The sequence below is a fragment of the Chinchilla lanigera genome, unplaced genomic scaffold (genome assembly GCF_000276665.1).
Source record: "Chinchilla lanigera isolate Chin_1 unplaced genomic scaffold, ChiLan1.0 scaffold00002, whole genome shotgun sequence".
Classification (NCBI taxonomy): Eukaryota; Metazoa; Chordata; class Mammalia; order Rodentia; family Chinchillidae; genus Chinchilla; species Chinchilla lanigera.
This window is the reverse complement of record NW_004955403.1, coordinates 40100496-40106495: the sequence shown is the minus strand read 5'-3', so window position 1 is coordinate 40106495 and position 6000 is coordinate 40100496. Positions and strand designations below refer to the sequence as shown.

The 6000-nt window shown below is 46.6% G+C and overlaps 1 protein-coding gene across 1 annotated transcript in view; it reads right to left on the bottom strand.

Annotated features, from left to right (window-relative positions):
• The window catches only part of LOC106148646, a 43797-nt gene that overhangs the window by 35380 nt on the left and 2417 nt on the right, over positions 1–6000 (bottom strand). The gene's annotated exons all lie outside the window — the stretch shown is intronic.

The following is a 6000-nucleotide window of genomic DNA, read 5'->3' as shown; positions in this document are numbered from 1 at the left end:
GTCCCGGGCGGCCGCGGGCTCCGGCTCGGGGCTGTGCGCGGGGACGCTGCCCGGGTGGGCGTCCCTCCGGAACGGCACGGGCCGCGGTGCCCACCCCGCCTGCCCACCCACCCCTGTCCCTCAGGCAGGGGTAGGACGCGCGGACTCGGTTGGAAAAAAAAATTAAAAAACGGAAACTGGGAAGTACCAGACACCCCGTGTCTGAACGCGTTGATCTGGACGTTACTTGCTTCCCCGAATTTCCAAAACAAAATTATTATCTGAGGAGCTTTTACATCAGTCTGAATGAGCTGCGGCCGTTCAGGGCATGTGACCTCTTACCTGGCACTGCAGAACGTTTTCTCCAGAAATCAGAGCGTCTTCTGTTTCATTGGTACCCGGGGCAGATTAGTAGTATAGCGACCTGCCGGGCACAGGTGTCTTTTTCCCTTGGTGCTGAAGTGCATGCAGGATCGCCAGCAACAGAATTACTTTCTAGAAATAATAACAGCTGGAAGATTACGTGGAAGATACTATTGTATTATTCAGCGCCAGGATGTTTGTCTTTAAACAGAAAAATCTCGATAAAAGTGGACTGCAAATCCCTAGGAGTTTTGAAAATTTCAGCTTTGACCTGCTTTCCTTAGTTTAACCTTTAGGAAGGAAAAAGAGCCTCTGGATTCTCTGACTTTTCTAGCCGCAGACGAACCTCATTCTCAGGAACTACCGGTATTCCTTTTTACGAGGGCTTATTCATGGAGCGGTACCATTTTTCAGTTAGGTTCGGCTGGCTTCACTCCGTGGCGATTGTACCGCACCAGCCCCTTGGGGTGACTGGCAAAATTCCAGGCAAAATATGGGTATTTGGTTTGGGCTGAAAAAACATTTTTGATGTTGAATCCTTTTAGGAGAACGAATGGGATTCTGCAACTGCAATTTTTGAAAGTGCATTACAGCATTTTGAGCTTGAGTGGAACAGGTCATGAGGCTGAGGAGTAGGTGATAAACTGTTGAGCTGCCCCTGCTGGGCTGATAGAAAGAGCGCAGGGACTCAGCCGCCTCTTGGTGGCTGTAGCTTTGAGGATCTGTGGTCCGGTTCTGTGCTTCAGCGGCTTGGGGAGGGCTTTTGAATCCCTAGGAGGCGTGATGCTGGGTTGTTATCTTCAGCAGCGTGAACAAGCGCGAGGGTTCTGCCCCGGCTCAGAAGCACTTACAGGGGCTGTGGGCTCTTCATAGCGTATCATGTATAACATATAACATGGAGGTTGTCCTCGGTAGTAAACCTGCCCGCTTTTATGTGAATTCTCTGCAGTCCCTTTTTACTTTTGGAGCAAAGTGAACTCAAGCCAATCAAGGGGATCTTAGAATGCAGCTGAAAAGAAGAGTGTGGGAAAGCAGGCTGAGGAGGGAGTACGTGGAAAGGATGGTTGAAATTGAAGTAAAAAATGAAAGAGGTGTGTGCATGCCAATAGCGATGAGCTGAATCCGTACAGATGAGGGAATCATACTTTTGATGTCCAGCACAGTTCTTTGGTTTTGAGGCTTCACGGTGCTGGAACGTGGAGAGCCTGAGGTAGAGGGGAAAACCTGGAATGCCAGCACCGATGAGGAGTTGCTGAATCTTCTTTCAATCATGGGTGACTGAAGTATCTGACACTTTTCCATTGTTTCAGCCCGCATAATTAGAAATACAAATAGATTCGCGTTTCATGTGGCCTGTCCAGAATCAACTCTAATTCCAGAAGGTATTGTAGTGTTATTTATCTTCCTGTGGGTCAGAATTAGCTCTTTCCTTCCCACCCTCTTTCGGTTCCTCCACCCGGGTGAACTTCCTTCCTGCCTGGATGAGGCCGTTGGGGTTGAGAAACGCAGATGTCTTGGGAAGGGGCCCCGCTGGGCCCTGCTGCCGAGCTGGGTGGGTGGGACAGAGGCAGTGAAGTTACCGGGAGCAGTCAGCGTTTCACTAGATTGGATTCTTTATTTTATTTTTTATTTATTTATTTTTTCCGGTGCCGGGAATCGAACTCATGACCTCACGCTTGCCAGGCAGGCGCTGTGCCGCTGAGCTAAATCCCCAGCCCCTAGATTGGATTCTTAGCTTGAGCTTCAGTGTGTTGCGGGAGGTGACTGGAAGTAGACTCAGCCATGTGTAAGGGTCTGTTTATTATTAACTTACTCAGTCTGCAAACATTCAAATGCCTGTTTCTGCCTGACGCCCTGTGGGGTGCTGTTGTTTGTGCCCCTCCCTTAAAGTTAGGGTCCCACCACATTGCTCCAGCTGACCTCGGTGAGGCTGCAGCCAGCCACCTCTTTCTCTGCCCGTGTAACTGGTACTAAAAGACTGTGCAAGCACACCCAGCTTCCTGTGCTTTTTTTTTTTTTTTAACTAATTAATTAATTTTTAGCAACCAAGCTTACATTGTTCCCCAGTCCCCCTTGCTTGCTCCCTTTGGCCTGTTTGGCCGTTGTCTGGAGGGGTGGCTGGTGCCTGCCCAGGGCTCCTCTTTCCTCAGGCCGACCTCCTTGACCTGCTTTGGATCGCTGTTGCTTTTCCTACTTCTTCAGCAAGTTCTCTCCAACCCTGCACAATTCTCATACTGCTTGTCCCTGACTTCATAGTTCTGTTTTGTGTTTGTTTTGCATCATTGAGTACATGTGGCCTTGAGAGTCTGCTGCAGATCAGAGAGTCTGTTGGGCTCTGGTGATAGGAAGACCAAGTGATACTTGCTTCTGGTCAAACCTGAACTGAAGTGAGATGTCCATCAGTGAGGGAGTTTCGGGTAGTGAACCACGCTGTGTAAAAGGAAGTACAAACTGATCAGCCCTGACCTTAGGAGTGTTGTGCACACCCCAGCTTTTCTAGTTACCTGTGCAAAGGATTTCCACAATGACTGAGCTGAAGAAAGGCTATAAGGTGTAAGACGGAATGCACCCCATTGACCCCCTCCTTGAACTGTTTCTTGGCCCTTGTTTTCTTGCTGATTCCTTTATCAGAAGTCCGTGTACTTTCTACCGATCTTGCTTTTCTGCTTTCCCTTCGCAATGCCAAGCGAGCCTGTCTGCAAGATAGCTTTATCTGTTCTCCAGTCCCTGATCCCACATCACCGGAGGCCCTTGTCATCAGAGGCGTTCAGCTGTGGACAGACCACTTGCTGGCTGGGAGCTGAGGGATTCAGGCAGTAGCACATTGATTGGGTTAGAGCAGAGGCTCTCCGATGTTTGGATTTTACCGACTTGTTTTTTTTTTTTAAAAAGAAAGACACAGAGCTGTTAGAATCCAGCTGAGAATTATTGTTTCTTGTGTAGCTAAGTAAAATGATTATTGACAAAATGGTAAATAGCAATTATTAACCACCTTTTTATGGAAGATAGGGCATTTTAATACCTCTCTTTAAATATAAGGGAGGATATACTCTCTGAGGAAAGGATGGCCCTTAAATTGAGTAAGTTTAGTTTTATGACAACTTGTTGCATTATGACTGGAACTGTGACTTTTAATGTTCTGTGTGAGATTGAATCACCATGAATTTTCCTCCTGGGTGTGGATTACTCCAGTACTTCTTTGTCTTTTATAAAATGCACTGGAGTGTATTCTTGATTTTGTTTGATTAATTCTATATATAAATTGGGCATCCGACATCCTAGGCAAATCCTTTTTAAATAGGCCAACATGTTTAAAATACAACATTTAGAAGCAATGATGGCTCACAAGATAGTGGGGAAAGAAGACGTGGATCAACTTGTGCTGAAGACTGTTCTCTTAGCGACGGTTTGGAGGTGCACTGGGGCTCTTACAAAGTGGAGTCTGGAAATAGGGAGCGTGTGCGCGGTAGTTTGGGATGCCTGCGCTGTGTTTCTCCGCTCCCCCAAAGCCTGCACCTCTAGTTTCTGATTCACATTTTGCGGTGCACGGGGCAGGTGTTCAGTGTGTATTAGTGACTTCGTCTGTTGCTATGGCTGAACTAGGGCTGTTTATGAAAACTGGTGAATGTCTTTTCTAAGGTCAGTGAGAGGTTCTTTCAGGGTGAGAGAGGAAGGGAAACTGCTTTTCAGGTGCTGTTCTGTTGTGATCTACCAAATTCCAAATTATTGACTTTATGATGAGGCAGTTCAGGTTTTTAATTCGTACTTATTGAGTGCCTCCTGTGGTTTTGAGGTTGTCTCAGAAAACAAAATAAAACCCTTTTCCTCGTGGTTGAGACTTGGAAAATAAATCTAGAAATAAATCTATTGCTGATGCCAAGAAAATAAATCTATGGATGGTGCCAAGTACTGGAAAGGAAAATAAAGCAGGATAAGGGGATAGAGCATGGGGGCAGAGAGCCGGGGTTCAGAGAAGATCAGGGCGTCTTTGCTGAGGTGAAGCCCGAAGCGGGGGATGGTGTCCAGGTAGAGTGGAGAGTGAATGCCAAGGCCGTCTTACAGCAGACCCCCAGATTACTGCGCTAGTCAGTGGGCTGGTATGCTTCCTGTGAGGTAGACCCTGTATTGCCTTCCATTTTGGATTATTAGGGTTTGCTAAAAGTCCTTCAGCTAGTTCCTTCCACCTATTCTTCCTTGAAAAACAAGCCCTTGCCTTCCATGACACCACTCGTTCTTGGTTTCCTCCCTTAGTTTTTAGGTTGCTAAGTGTGGTCTACAGACTTCATTGCTTTACTTAGCCTTACAACCGTCTCGCAGTATGGGCTTGTATTATTTTCAGCAGAGGACACTGAGGTGGTTACTCTCCCGAGCTTGTAAGTACTGAAACACTGGAACTCGACTCTGTCTTTTCTGTTGCTTGTATCTTCTCATCTGCTTTTCCTGGCAGTAGCTGTAGCTCTCAGAAGTAGGCCTTGGCCAGTTCTTCTTCTAGGCTTTTAATCTCTACCTCATGGCTCCATCTGTATCTTAAGTCTGCACTCAGCTCTGTGCTCGGGTCTGTAGTGTTGAGCTTGCCTTATCGTAAGCCAGGATTCTCCAGCTGTTTCCTGTAGCTTCCATTCTTCTGTTCCCAGTTAAAGCGTCTCGGAGGTCCCCCAAGGTCCAGTTGGAGCCTTGTCTTCTTTACAAGTATTTCCTGTGTATCCCAGCTCATTCTAGCTCATTGTTGCATTCCAATAAAAATTGTAATTGTAGCCCGTAATCCTGCAGCCGTGTACTGACATGTGTCATTCCTTGGTGTGTTTGGATCTAGCTGCTTTCTCAGTTAGAGCCAGGACAGTGAAGAAAGACCCTGGGTCGGCCTCTCTTGCATCCCTTCGCCAGCCTAGTCCAAGGCTTGCAGTGGGCATCGAGGCGGAAGTTACTATATTTGATGTATTAGTAACTGTGGTCGTTTTCAGTATTGCTAAGAACCTTGAACTGAAAGTTGCCATTAAAATTAAAGGCAGCCAATAAAGTCAATGATAATATATCTCCATACTCAGCTTAGCCCTTAACCTGAACATTTCTTCTAACTTTGTGGTGTGTAAGGCTTATACAGTCCGCTTAGATAAGTAGGTGAGGTGTTGTTACCTTTGATTTTCATACTGCGTTTCACATCGGACATACTTGTGAGCTCAGTTTTTATAAGTGAGCCGTCTGAAGCCCCGCGGGGCTGAGTGAGTACTCCAGGGTCGCTGGCGTAGTGTTTGACTTGGGCAGGTACAGGTTAGTTCTTCCACCTGAGTCTGGTTCTCGTTTAGTACCTCTTCATCCATTTGCTAAAAATATAGCCCATAAACTGAACCGCCAGGTGATACTGCGCCCCCTCTTACCAACCAAGTGATGGCCATAGTAGAAAGACTTTTAGTGTATGTGCTGTTCACAGGAGCACTAAAAATGGCAGATAAAAGACCTGGAAATACGTGAAGTGGATCATCAGCCTCCTTTTCCGTAGTGCAACGCCTCAGAAATCTTCCACTTTGACAGAGCTTAGTTAATGGTTTGTAAGGTATTCTTTAAAAATTGACTTGCATAAGACATGCTTTCACCCCGGTCCCTTTCCGCACTAATAGTTGCTGTCAGGGACAAAAAGTGCCTGATTGTGCTGTGTTTGTC